Genomic DNA, 15,560 nt, shown 5'->3' on the forward strand with positions numbered 1-15,560 from the left:
GAGTATCCACAAAGTGAAAGATGAAGGTTATTTCTAGGTGACTTTTTCTATCATTTACGGAAAATGAAATCTCTATGCTATTGAACTTTAAAGGAACTATTAATCTCAATGGTATTAAACTGACTAAGGAAATATAAAAAGAAGGAATACTTGTATTAAATATTATAAAGGTAGATTAACTCTGATATTAAAATCTGAGAGAGATCAGGAAGTAAAAAAGTTATATGCATACATAGGTGTCATCTCAACTGTATAAATATTGATGCAAAGTCTTTATTTAAGTGAACATTTAATCCAAGAGTGTATTAAAAACTAACACCCCATGATGGAATGGTATTTATTTCAGGAATACCAGAATGATTCCATACTAGGAAATATATTAATGTAATTCATGACATGATTAGGTTTAATTAAAAAGAAACTACATTTTCAATGTGTCAAAAAAGAATTTTATAAAATTCAACCCTTATTTCTGAAAAACCTTCTAAGTAACAAGGAAATAAAAGTAATTAAAATAATTTCAGCCAAATGGCTGAATATGTCTTGAGAATGATGCCATCGAGAGATGTTCTGATGACATCAATGAGAAGGGGTGGCTGCTATCATTTTTTCTTACAAACATCAATGTGGAAGTGCTATCCAATATAATTATTTAAAATTTTGAAGTGACTCAAACTTTGAAAGGCAAAATTAACATTTTGTAAGATGATAAAGCCAAAAGAATTAATAATAACCATAAACTAGTAGAAAACATAGGCACATTTAATAAAGTATCCAGTTACAAAATCAGCATACACATGTGTTTCTCCAATAGTCAAACTACATTGAATTTATAACAGAATTAAAAAGTTCATTCATAATAGCACAAACTGTTAGCAACATTCAAGAACTCAAGCAACATTGTTTCCATAAGTCTTTCCTAAGCAACGTACTGGTGAACAACCTTCAGATAACACAAATTACAAAGTATGTCAACTTAAGAACAATGCTATTAATACATTAAGTACCAAGTAAATGGTAGAACTAAGACAAAATATGAGTTTAAACTGGAAAGAAGAGATGTAATTGTCATATAATCTTAACACCATATATGTAGTATAATGATTAAAATGTGAGAGAATGGCAATAGTTTATGCCAAAAAAATTAACTTTTTTTTACTATGGTAATTGGTCTCAGGACTGTTTTACTGTTATTGTTTTGTTTCTAATGTAGGATAAAGTATGTGAGTAATTATGAGACATTTAAATTCTCTCATCCCCTGTATCCTTGACTGTTAATATAGATTTTCAATGTGGGGCAAAGATGTGATTTAAGAGATTAAGCAAAAACCTTACACTTGTAAATTTGCATTGGAAACGTTAGTATGAACTCTCAATGTTTTATATGTATTTTTCAACTGCACCAAAAGCTCTTGAAACAATAACCAGTACAGTAAAAATGAAATTCCTAGCTCCCAGATTTTGATCTTGATACACATTTCCTACTTAAAAAAAAACAAGGTTTTTCAGAAAAATAACTGATTCTTGGTCAGGAGTAGGGATGTACAAGATGAGACTAAAACAACTAGACAAATTGAAACAAGAAAAATACCAGACTTCTCGAGTAAAGAAGCCAGCTTGAAGGAATTCACACTGGTCAAAGCTACGCCAATTTGAACTTCAGTATGGATAAGATTTGAAATGAATTTAAACCATCAAATATGGTAAGATCTGTGAATGACAAAGATACTTTGATATAACACAAATTGTTTTCGTTGTGAAGATGAGAGGTAATCAATTTATTACCTTGAGAACCTATACTTTATTTTTCTGTATAAGCCACAGAATACTAGATGACAGATATAAAGCTATTAAAGTTAAATAAATGAATAAACAAAATGGATCAAATTAGAACATTATTATTTTACAGCCCTCAATAAATTAAAAAAATGCAGTCATTGAGCACCAGAGACTGATGACATAAACAAGAGTGAGAGTGAAAATCAGAAAATATGTGTCTCTTGATGGGAAATTTCAACTCCAGCTATGGTCGTGCCAAATGAATCATATCTGATTTTGATCAGACCAATGAATTCAGCTGTGGTTATCAGGAAATGCAGAAAACAGAGCAACCTATTTAACCACAATATAAATGTGCAATAAGTAATTTGCAGACTGTGGAAAACACTACAATTTAAACAACTCAGGTTCTTCAACAGATACATTGTAATTGAATAAGGGAATAGAATATGTAAGACTGAAATTAAAAAACACACAAACCAAATACTAATCATCTGACTCCTGAACACCAGCAGCATTCAAACAAAGAAAAACATTTATTATCACCATGTTATCTAGCCTGACATTTTCAAATTTTGCAGAGCTTAGCTTGGTGCAATTCCCTGTAGCTTGTTATTCCTTTCTCCCTGGAATCTCTATGAGATTAATTAGTATATCTAGACATGTTTAATGGTCAGCAGTTACCCAGAACTCTTAAGAATCACCTTAGGATAGACAAAGGATTTGGCCCAGGATGGAGTGAGGAAAATTTTTCAAGAAGACAAGCCCCTTTCTGAAGATCCAGGTGATATGGAAGCCATGAAAAAAGATTGGAAGAGTACACAGGAAGAGAAGAAGATAGGAAAGGAATATAACTGCATTTCTTTCATTTTTCTTTCTTTTCTAAATGTCGTGAATTTAGGGAAAAGATAGAATAAAGAGAAATCAGATCCTTCAATATCTTCCATGAGGGCCCACGTGAAGTGTACTTCCCCATCCTTGGAAACTTAAAGCTGGGACCAGATAGCAATTACCTTTTCATTTTCTGCTAAAGTGTGTGGAAATGGCTCAGGTGAAGGAATTGAGCCTCCACCCAAAAACGAAGCTGGTTCTGTGATGCAAGTAAAGCTGCTAAGGTTTTCATCTGAATTCTGAGAACAACCAGATGCCTGAGAGTAGCATTGCTGTGGGGTAGAAAACATCTGTGGAAAGAGGGAAGAACAGAATTCTGCTACCCTCCAAAATGACATGCTCTGGAGAGCATGAACCAACCTTTCTCAAATTCAAAAGCTCAAGAAAATATAGTGTTTCAACTACATCCATAGCAAATCCAAGGGGAAAGATGTCTGGAAAAATTTGTATATGCCGTATCAGTGAAAGTAAAATCTCCAGCCAAGGCTCTCTGGAGGTTTTACTTTCACTGGATCATAGACAGAACAGTAAACCTGGAATCTGTGAAAATGTAGGAGGCTACATAAAAGAGTAATAAGGAAACTTCTCTGAGGCTGAAAGAAAACTTATGACCCATGTTATGTAGTCACAACATATTTGGTAAAACTGTGGCTTGTGGTAACTCTGGAAAATAGCAAAGGTCCCTAGCAAATTGCTGTACTAGGACAAAGAGATATTCATTCAGAATGCTTCAGGTGTTGTCCCACCCATACCAGATGTATATGAGAAGGCACTGCAATAAGGCCGCGTGTGGCATGGGGTTCACGCCTGTAATCCCAGCACTTTGGGAGGCTGAGATGGAAGGATGACTTGAGGTCAGGAGTTTGAGACCATCCTGGCCAACATGGTGAAATCTCATCTCTACTAAAAGTACAAAAATTAGCCAGGCATGGTGGCAGGCACCTGTAGTCCTAGCTACTCAGGAGGCTGAGCCAGGAGAATCCCTTGAACCTGGGAGGCAGAGGTTGCAGCGAGCCGAGATTGGTCTGCTGCACTCCAGCCTAGGCTACAGAACAAGATTCTGTCTCAAAACAAAAACCAAAAGAGGGAGAAGGCACTGCAATAAAAGGAGTGAATGCAGGAAGAGTCCCCAGGCTCTTCAAAGATGATTTGCAAAATAAGTTAAAACTTTGGGGAAAAGATCAGATCTAGTTCCCTACCAGAAATATATGGGTAAAGATCAGCAAGGTTGCAGTAATGCCTGATATTAAGACTTCTGAAATAGTTAAGATAGGGCCTCATAGGGCTGAGGGCAGTGGCTCATGCCTGTAATCCCAGCACTTTGGGAGCCCAATGTGGGCAGATAACCTGAGGTCCAGAGTTTAAGACCAGCCTGACCAACATGGAAAAACACCATCTCTACTAAAAATACAAAAATTAGCTGGCTGTGGTGGCACGTGCCTTTAATCCCAGCTATTCAGGAGGCTGAGGCAGGAGAATCGCTTGAACCTGGGAGGCGGAGGTTGCAGTGAGCCGAGATTGCGCCATTGCACTCCAGCCTGGGCAACAAGAGTGAAACGCAGTCTCAAAAAAAAAAATAAACAAAGAAAAGATAGGGCCTGGTAGAACCTCTCTGCTGAATGTTAAAGCATTGTGCTAGCACTCCTTACACACCCAAAGAAGCAGTGATGGAATCTACAAGTAAAGCATGTCTCAAAAAGTTCTGTTAATAATTTGATTTCAGGACTAACATGGAATCAAATTCATAGAAAACCCTTGGACATTTTGACAATTATATGACAAAACTGTTAGTTCAAAATGGAAATGCGATCCTCTTGACTTTCCAATTAAGTGTGGACAAGAAGCAGACTGAGAAATCTGCTTGAAGGGCATGTTTTCTTCTTAACTGAGCAGCTAAAAACCATGGTAGAAAGAGATGATAGCTTAGAAAATGGAGGGAAGACCCTCCATTTAGGAAAGGAAGTCACTCCCAGGAAACTGACAATCTAGGGATAGCTTCCACCCCTAGAGTGGTGCTTTCAATATTCACGGTCATCTAAGTAATGAGTTGGATTTTCATATGCTCATATGGCCGACTCTTCAATTTGTGTAGTTTGTGAGACAGAAAAGAAGATGGTTATTATTTGTTATTTTGTCTTTTCTAGTGCTTTATGAATTTTGTAAATACATATCTTTTTCAAGTATCAATGTTATCTGGATCGGGATATTAAAAATTATTTTTTATTTTCTTTATTGTGCTTCTGCATCTTAAAAAATAAACTCAAGTTATTATTGATATAGGAGCTAAAAAGAAATGTTTTAGGCAGATAGTGAGCGTAACAGAGCCCTTGGTAAGGTTTTCCTTTTAATAAAAAGCAGCGCCAAATCATTGCTTTTCCAAAAAAAAAAAAAAAAGCAGCCTGAAAAATCAAGCTGCAAGCATAGATAAGCAAGCTGGAAGCTTGTGTAGGTGAATGCCAGCAGCTGTGCCAATAGAAAAGGGGTACCTGGAAGCCAGGTATACTCAACATAGATATTCCCTCTTCCCCTTTCTTTTTGTGCCACGTGTGCTGTAAAAGAAGCAGGCAACATGGTTTCCATCAGGTAGAGACCCAATTTGCAAATTAAAAGATTAGGGTAAGATGGTCAACTTCTTCCTACACTATGTAAATGGCACACCTGGTCCAACCAATCCTCTGCCCTATGTAAATCAGACACCGCATTTTCAAGCTTATCTATACAACCAACCCCATTTTGGAGCCTGAGGGAAGATCCCTTCAGAACCCATTCACTCTGCACAAAAGAGCTTTTCTATTAAACTCCCACTCTTAAATTCACTCCTCGTGGCCCACATCCTCGATTTCTTTGGCATGAGGCAATGAACCTCAGATATTATCCGTGAAAAATGATGCCACTTCATTATTAAAAAGCATAACTAATGTACAAGAAATTCTAGTTGTAGGATCTTCTATTGAAACATTTCAGAGAAGTAGGTAAATTAAAGGAAAAATATCTGACATAACATTTTAGCAAAACAATATTTACTTTCCTCAAAGTTGAGAACCAGAATTTAAATTTAAAGACTAGATACACAAACTCCTCTGTAGTCATTACAGTGTTCTCAGTGCATTTTACTATCATGAGTATATGTTTCTGATATCACACTAAGTAGTAAAGGAAGTTTGTCCATTAGCGTATGGAACTATGATCCAGTTTTTGAATTGTACATATTTATAGTTATGTAACTACCCAGGCAATAGTTTGGCTTCACAGAAAATTGTGTAAAATCTTAAGAAGTGTTTCACTCTCAGATAAGAAATCAAGGCCATTTACATGTTTTCACTTTCGGTTTTCCATATCTACGTTTTCTGATTTTGCTACAAAACATGTAGAAACAAATGAGAAATATTTTGTAAAGCCCCTACATATACTTCTAAGTTAATTATATTTTATAAAAATGGATTGATGAGATAAAATGTGTTATGATGTTAGACACCTTGAGCAAAATAAAACAAATCTAATTAAATTAACTCTCAATCCTAAACTCTGCATATAATTAGAAACCATTATAAATATTTAATGGTAAATGAATTAGAAAAAGGGGCTGGACACCATGGCTCATGCCTGTAATCCTAGCACTTTGGGAGGCCAAGGTGGGTGGATCACCCGAGGTCAGGCGTTTGAGACCAGCCTGGCCAACATGGCAAAAACCTATCTCTACTAAAGATACAAACCATTAGCCAGGCATGGTGGCAAGTGGCTGTAATCCCAGCTACTTGGGAGGCTGAGGGAGGAGAATCGCTTGAACTTGGGAGGTGGAGGTTTCAGTGAGCTGAGACTACACCACTGCACTTCAGCCTCAGCCACAGAGTGAGACTCACTCCATCTCAAAAAATAAAAAATAAGAAATAATTTACATATTAATTCTATAGATGAAAATGAAAAGGAGCTTTATTTGAAAATGTCAAATTTAGTGTTAGACATAATGAGTTATTAAGTAAAGGATTTGTTGTATCTGTGCATTTATTAAAATGATTAAAGTTGCAATTTAAATTAAGTGAATATTCATCAGACAGTAACTAATGGGTTGGGATTTTATTTGCTGCAATGTAGACTCCCCGTACATAAAGATACATGGAAACACATTTATCTATGTGGGAATATACAGCTACACATGAAAGCATATCTAACTTTATCAAGACACAAGAAAATATATCTCCATACATCTCCATAGAGATACATTATAGCTATATCGCTGCACATTGAGACATGCATCCATATATAAATATAAATACAGATTAATATTCATTCATAAACATACATGCATATACATCTCCATATATGAAGATATGGTTCCATAAATACACATGAAGACATAACTTGCTGGAGAGAACAACAGCTCTATGTATTAGCTCCCATCTTAAAATTATTGAAAGATCCCTGGAACCAAAGTTAATCAAGTGGTTTCTTATTTAGAGTCTCAAAGGTGAAGCAAAACCAAATCCGTCATCTTAGTATAGTGCCATCTCCCTCCAGGATAAAGGATTCTTTTTTCTTCTAAGGACTTGGAGAAAGAGAAAGAAAGAAAAGTGCAGATTGACATGGCCTTTGATAACCAGGATTCGGAGTGATGCTGGTTTCCTGACTTCCCCATCTGGCAGGGATGTGGTTTCACAACTTTGCCTGATAGCAAAGCATTGTTCCATCTATAGGCACGGAAAGCAGGCTTTGAGTACCCTGGATGAGGTTTGCATAAAGCAGTCATTTTCACTTGAGAAGATCCAGTGACCTGCAATTTAGTGAACTGTGGTGAGTTGTCTGAATTTTAAGTATTTGTGTTTCTGAATATCAGTTCATTCTTTAAACGAACTGGGCAAACTTGTGACCAAGCAGGATTCTCTAATAGGGCATAAAAATAGCTTGACACTCTTTAGGGTATGGCAAGCAATGTCTGCTGCAATGATTATTATTCACCTTTAACCTATCATGAGTAAGAAACAGTCCATAAATGTCCACAACTGCACTGCTCTCTCTTTTCTCCTCCTGAGCAAGTCCTACATCTTCACCATCACCTCCTCCTCCTCCCCTCAGCATCTACTTGCATCTCCTTCTTGTAGCCATATGATTATCATCACAGTTAGTGGCTGCCTACTATGTAGATGTAGTTGTACAAGTGTGCTGTAACCTGGAAACTTCTGTTACAAAACTGACCTTTAAATCTTAGCCCAACTTAAGGCTCTGTTTGCACGAATGGGATCCTTTGAGCTCCCCAATGACCACAGGAGTGATGAATGGTTTGGTTTCTGCCAAGATTATTCCAAGAGAACAGAATAGAACCCAGAATGACATCTGGTATAGTTTCATAATTCTGTCCCCTTGACCCCCGCCATTTCCCATTCTCCTCCAAAAAAAGAAATTCATTTTTATGATGACATTGGCTTTTCTTTACTTTTTAACTTTTTAAAATATATTTTTATTCTTGAGACAGGATCTTGCTGTCTCCCAGGCTGGAGTGCAGTGGTGCAATTGTGGCTCACTGCAGCCTCAATCTCTGGGGCTCAAGCAATTCTCGTGCACCAGCCCCCTGAGTACCTGGAACTATAGGTATGTGCCACCACACCTAGCTGATTTTTGTTTATTTTTCATAGAGAGGAGGTCTCACTATGTTTCCCATGTTTGTCTAGAACTTCCTGGACTCAATCCTCCTGACTTAGCCTCCCAGAGTGCTGGGATTACAGGTGCAAGCCACTGTTGACAGCTCTCTTTTACTATCTTGTCTTAAATGTACAGGGCAAAGCTTTCTGTGTTGAAATCTCCATTATTTCCTACTTCTCTAATTAAATACTTTTGATATCAGAATTTTATTATTGTTACCAGTAACACCAATCTAGTTATTCATTTATACTTGTAATTAATGATATGATGACAAAATCCTGGGCATAATTTATTTCTTTGTTGATTATGGATAACAAGAAATAATATCCTTTTATAAAAATGAGCATCCTTTTTTTTTTTTTTGTCATGGATGAGAGAAATCAGCTCTTTGCCCCTTTGCATGTGATGTTCTTTACCTGGTGCATATTTTCTCATATGTAAGAACTAAGTAAAGAAAAACACATGGCCACATTCCTTAGCTACTCATGAAGGTTTCTAAGTCAAATAAGGCTATAAGTGAGTCACATAGACCACCACATGCAAAGAATTACAGAAGAAGCAACTGCGCTTCATGGATATGAGGGTGAAATCCATCCACTGTATTGGTCCTTATTATCTCAAACATAATCAACGATTCACTTCTTAGTTTTCAAAGAATCGTCAACCTATCATTATAATTCATCAAATAAAATAGCACTGTTTCTATTCGTGTAGCAGATACATAAAAGTCAGATAAACATGTCTTCTTAGTATCAAGTGCATCCATTTATGTCTCTACACCGAACTGTGTAAACAAGATGTTTTTTTGGAACAAACAGGAAGTATTGATTGTCTTAAAGGAGCTCTATTGATAAGCTGGCACAGTCAAATGCAGACCAACAAGAAAGATTAAATTAGATAACTGTCAAAGTGTTTTTTGGAGAAGCAAAGGGCAGAATGAAAGCTTGTGTTTGTGAAGAGTTGTGTGGAGAGATGCAGACCACCAGGTCGGCCAAATAAAAGGCAGCACTGGATGCTGTAGGTGACTTCCCACCCAAGTGTTACCTGACAGCCGGGCTAGCTCACAATGGTGCTGTCGACAGTAGCGAGGCTTATGTGATCATCCATTGTTAAGTACCAGGCTTCTGAGGCAGGATAGGTAGTCAAGGAAGTGTCCATGTTCTCAGGACACAGCAATTGTGGTGACCATACACTCAACACAATGAACTTCAGCATTCGCATTGTCATAGCTCATTCAAGCAAAGCTATCTTCAATAGGGACTTTCCCTTCTAGAGAGCATGTGCATTTTGATTTTACCTGTCCTCAAACTTATCCTTTGCTCATTTTAATAGTAAAAAGCACACCCGTGGGTGGAGATTTAAGATGCTAATGAGACATGCAATGTATGAATACAAGCATGCACAGCTACTGCACATGTGCATCCAGAGGTCCACCCAGACCATGCTTATTTGTAATACCTCTCCCAACTCCTGATGAATAATCATGGAAGTCTCCCCTACAGGAAGTCACCCTAGCGCTAGTCTTTGCTGTCTCATCCTACCAAGCAGCCTGCCCTGAATCCTCTGTCTCTCTCAGGGTGTACTGTCCATTTTGCACCTAACTTTCAACATACTATTTTTCTTTTGTAATAAATTACTCTATGCTACACTTCCTTTATTGTGTGTCTCTTCTTTAAATTCTTTCAAACTAAGAAGAACTGAGGTGTCATATCAGCATCAACACCTCCTTTCCTGAGATACAGGATTCTTTTAGGGGCTTTAGTATCCATCGCCCTACCCATCACCACATTACAAAAGGATGTTTGGTGATGCTGTTGCTTTCCTACTGATGAATCTTATTCCATGGTTTCCAAAGCATAAATATATAATATAACCACAGCACATAACACAAAGAGAAGTATGTTTGCTCATTTGGCCTTTCTTGGCAGAGATAGCTGCTAGCTTAGTAAAACATTTTTAGCTTTATCCCCTAATGCTCCTCATACCGATATTCTTGGCCATGGCAACCTGTTGATGTGCTTCACATGTGAATGCATTTCACTGGCTTCTGACGTGCAGGTTATTCAGTGCTGACTTGGACAAGCCTACCTGGCTTCACTAAACACAAAGAAAGCCTGGACCCTTCAGGTAGCCCTCATGAAGAGAAGTTAATGAAGGAGCACAGTCAAGGCCCATTTTCCCTTTTCCATTGAAAATCATCTTCACAGAAATTTATATGTGCCATTGATGTAGTCAGTACATGCTGGTGTAACAAACTGCCATGGACTGGGTAGCTCAAATGCTAGACATTTATTTCTTATGGTTCTGGATCTGGAAAGTCTAAGATCAAGGCCCACCAGATGCAGTCCCTGGTGAGGACCCACTTTCTTCACACATCATGTTCTTACCCTGTTCTCAAGTGGCAGAGAGTAGAGATGGAAAGTAAACCATTTCATATTAATTTTTAGGGCACACATTCCATTCATGGGGCTCCAACCTGATGAACTCATCACCTCCCAAAGGCCCCACATTCTAATACCATCACCTTGGAGGTTAGTATTTCTACATTTGGATTTGGTGGGGGACACAGACATTCAGACCAGAGCAGCCATGCAGGGCCATCTCCAAATGCTGCCTCGGGTTTCCAGAACTTATTGACTTATGTTGTCTCTGACCTGTCCATGGGCTCTTCTGATCTTCACTCAACTCAGACTAAAATGAAAGCAGTCTTCTACTCTGATGACAGGAGAAAGAGCAATCCATTTCATCTGGCAGGTGAAAACAGACACACTCCTAAATTGTGGAACTTTGAGACACTCATCATTAAAGTTTGGTTGCAGTGCTCCAGACTCCTGGTTCCTTCTGTCAACCCATTTTCCTAATATTCTAGAAATATAATTCTACATGAGTTGAGCCTGAATATTTTAGTACTTTCAGCCTAGTGATATTTTCCAAATATTTTTATCTCAATTATGTAAACCTATATTTAAGGATCATGTATAATAATTCTCTTAATGAAAATTATTTTTTTCTAGTTTTATTCCATTCCTTTTTAAAAAGTACATTGAAGCACAGTAGCCATCTACTCTTTTTGTTGTTTTGTTTTGTTTTTGAGACAGAATCTGTCTCCTAGGCTGGAGTGCAGTGTTACCATCTTGGTTCACTGTAACCTCCCCGTCTTAGGCTCAAGGAATTCTCCTGCTTCAGCCTCCCAGGTACCTGGGATTACAGGTGTGCACCAGCATGCCCGGAAAATTTTTGTATTTTTAGTTGAGATGGGGTTCCACCATGTTGGCCAGGCTAGTCTCGAACTCCTGACCTCAAGTGATCCACCTGCCTCAGCCTCCCAAAGTGCTGCGATAACAGGTATGAGCCAGCGTGCCTGGCTAACCTCTACTATTTAATTAAGCAAAATAGTCTGAACATTGGGTAGATGGAACCAGAAATGTATGCTCTACATTTTATTTATGAAAGAGATAGTATATTGTTTTTGAGTCCACAAAATAAAGAGCTAATGAGAAAAACCTATATTTAAAAATTTATCTCTGGAGTCAATTATGTTTTAATTTTCTCTCCTAGCAAATTTCATCCAATCTAGCCCCTACCACTAGCTGCGACTTTAGCCAATACCATGCAAGAACTACCTAGTTAAGCCCAGTTAACCCATAAAATCATGAAATAATAAAATTAGTTTTAATAAAATGCCACTACAGTTAATAAAAATGCATCATTTTATGAAAAAATGCTAAGAGAGTGGATTTGAAATGTTTTCACCACAAGGTCATGATAGGTATGTGAGATAACTTATGTTAATTAGCTCAATTTAGCCATCCTACAATGCAGACACATTTCAAAGCAACATGCTATATACCACAAATATATACAATGTTTATTTGTCTGTTAGAGCAAATTATTTTTTTAAAAAGAAGGAAGAAACTTAGGAAAAATAAACACCAAGTGTTGGTCTGGGTTACAACACCATAGTTAACAAGCAAAACTTACCTTGGTTGTCATTACTACTAAGTTATGCATGCCTAACCTCAAGCAAGACAGTATCTAAGTAGCTTTGCAGATATTGTTTCCTCTGCCAGAAATATAGTTCCAACTTTATCTGGATGGAAAAAGCCTGTTTATCACTAGCATACTGAAGCCTAACCTGATTCTTTCTAGATAGAAGTGACTCCCCTCTGTTCCTCTCCTTCTAGATAGAAGTGACTCCCCTCTGTCCCTTTACAATCTTGATATATATATAGGTAGCTAGACAGATATGTAGATGGGTAAGTAGATAGCTGTGGATGGATGGATTGATACATTGAGGGAGAACTGTGGGGAATGCTCCTGTGTGAGGCCCCTAGGAAATGGGCCTCGCCATACAGTGAGCTTGAGCCCAGACACAGATCCCCAGTTGGGGGAGTCGAGCTGAGGGAAAGCAGGAACCAAGAGAGGGACTATGCTATTCAAAATAATTAACAGACATTACTTTATGAATATGAGGACTTGGGAGGCATTGTGTCCACTTTCAGTTCCTTATGGTTTATTGCTTCATTGTGTTCAGTTTTGGATCCTTGCTACATTAGTTGTAAAATATTAACTTCAGTATTTACAATTGTTAAGTATTTACTGGGCGTAACTCACTTACCTTGTGACTTCTAGATAATTGAAGATTGTTATCCGAGTTACTGGTTGTTCTGATAATATTGATAATCAGCATCACCTTCTTCGCCCTTGACCTTTTAAATAAGTATCTGTTCCTTTTACTAGTTCCCCAGAATTATTTTCTGTTTCTTTTGTTATTTGAGAAATGCTTTGATCTGACATAAACAACATTAAGTAGAAAAGTATATAATGGAACCTACTGCATAAATAAAATTGCAGCTTGGGCATAGCCCATCCAGTCCTCCAGACTCCGCTCTTTTCTTTCTCCTTTTTTTCCACACATGCTCTCTTCCAGGTTTGGGACCCTTTCACTGGACGAGATTCCCAGGCTCACGTTCAGTTCACAACAATAGATAAGATGGATGGATAGGTGATTAGATAGAGAGATAGACAAAGAAGGATGGATACATACTAGATAGATAGATAGATGATAGATTAGTTGGATAGATAGACAATAGATTAGACAGATAATACATTGGATAGATAGATGATAGCATAGATAGATAATATATTAGATAGATAATTAAATAGGTAGAAGATAGATAGATAGATAGATAGATAGATAGATAGATAGAATAGGTAACTTCCTACCATATTACTAAGGGGCCAGTATTTTAGGTCTAAATTGGGATTTCTTTGAAGCTTGCTATTTTTTATTTATTTGGGCTTCCTATATATTACTGACCATTGAAACTCACTTGTTTCTCCAAAGATGTTTGGATTTTCTAGAATATGAGAAACCACACATTTTCTTATGTGCTCTGAAGACACAGTGCTGACTACTAATTTGTTATTCTCTTCCTGCACACTGGCTAGCTGCAATTTATTGCATAAGAGAAAGTTATCCTTAAGAAATTCATAAGAAAAATTTGTAAGAACTAACACAGTTACTCTACTACATAACATTGAAATATTTCAGTAACAAATCTCAAGAAATAACAAAGAGAGTACTAAATATCATCTTCTTGCCTTTGGCCTCTTTGTAAAAACAAAATTCCTACATTTTCCACATAAGCAGGATCATTGTTAAAAACAAACAATTAAGTGGAAAATTATCAGCTCTTTAAATAAATTTCTTTGTACAGACATGCACTAACTGTGCAGAAGGTAATTCTATCAGTAAAATATCATCAATAAAATCTCTAAGTCCTTAGTTTTGTATTTTTTGGATCCCTAAAGATGAAGGAGAGAACTTTTGTTCTCAAGGAACACTAGTAATGTAAATCAAACAAAAACACAAATTCTTAGACTCACAGAGCTTTAGAACATATGAACACTTGAGGAAAAGTTAAAGGTTTTCTAAACTAAATCCATGCCCTTATTTGGAAATTTCCTGTTACATCCCTGTTATATGTGTATTCAACTTTGAACAATTCCAAGAATGAGGACCTTCAAAGTCCTGGAAAGTTATAACTTTAAGTGGCTAAAGAATAGAATAACTTTCCAACATACAAATAACTGGTATTCAAAAAACAGCATATTGTCTCACAGTTTTCAGACACAAATATGTCAGAGAATAAATTATACAAAGTTTATATAAATTAGTGCAAATTATTTTTTCATAATCATTTATTTGAAATTCGTAATGGCTACCATAAGACAGTCAATATTAATCCAACATTAATAGTGAAATTTTCATATTTGAAAAAGTTCAAGAAACCACTTAGACTCTGGCAGTGGAATGATTGATAACTTGAACAATAAATTCTTTGTAGACTAGTCAGTTGAAAACTGTACTGAGAATACTGTCTCTAAAGGTGAAAACAGGAAAAACTAAAGTTATATCAATGATAAAGTCATGAGACCATCAGTTACAAAGAGAATGGAACATAAATTCTTGCATAAAACTACGTAATAGAAGGCTATTAGAGATGGCCATAAAGGAAGATTTGGAACTCTTGAATGCATATACTTTAAGCAAGTTCTTGTCTGAAAACTTGAGCATATATTAAATCTTTACAGTTATTTTCATTTTAAAAAGCTTTATATGCCTCTGTCACCACCATAATACACTTATCTTAGCTCAGAGACTGATACATACTATACACTTCAGAGAATATTGAAACAATGAATAAAATGGAGAATTGCATGGTGGCAACCTCATATTTGATAAAATGAAGATAATATAATAAATATTGAACTGAAATGAACAGGTTAAGTCTCATGGTTTGATGTTTTAAAAGTGGTCTTTTTTGGAAGACCTCCATGTAATATAATCAGTGTCCCTAAGAGGGCAAATTGAGGTAAATGTTTGTAATTGGTGGTATCTGCTATCAGAGAGTTTGAGGCTACTAATATAGAAGACCTATTTAGTTTTCAAATATAATTGAGCATATTAAAAATCATACTGTACTCTTCAAACTGTTAATGTGAAACTTATGTAAGTTACCATGTTATAAATTTCTTTCTCAGCCTCTTAGTTATTTCCTGTTATTTAAGTCTTCAGACAAGATGAAATTCAATCACTTAAAAATAAATTTACATTTAGGCCACTACACAAACTCAAAATTCTGAAATTACTTTTCAAAATGCTGAAAACACTTATTCTTGGCTTCTGTTGGAGATATGTCAAGATAATTCTTTCATGTAGGGCAAGATATTAGAATTTAATTCTCATTCAT

Source organism: Callithrix jacchus, chromosome X (genome assembly GCF_049354715.1).
Source record: "Callithrix jacchus isolate 240 chromosome X, calJac240_pri, whole genome shotgun sequence".
In the NCBI taxonomy this organism is placed as follows: domain Eukaryota; kingdom Metazoa; phylum Chordata; class Mammalia; order Primates; family Cebidae; genus Callithrix; species Callithrix jacchus.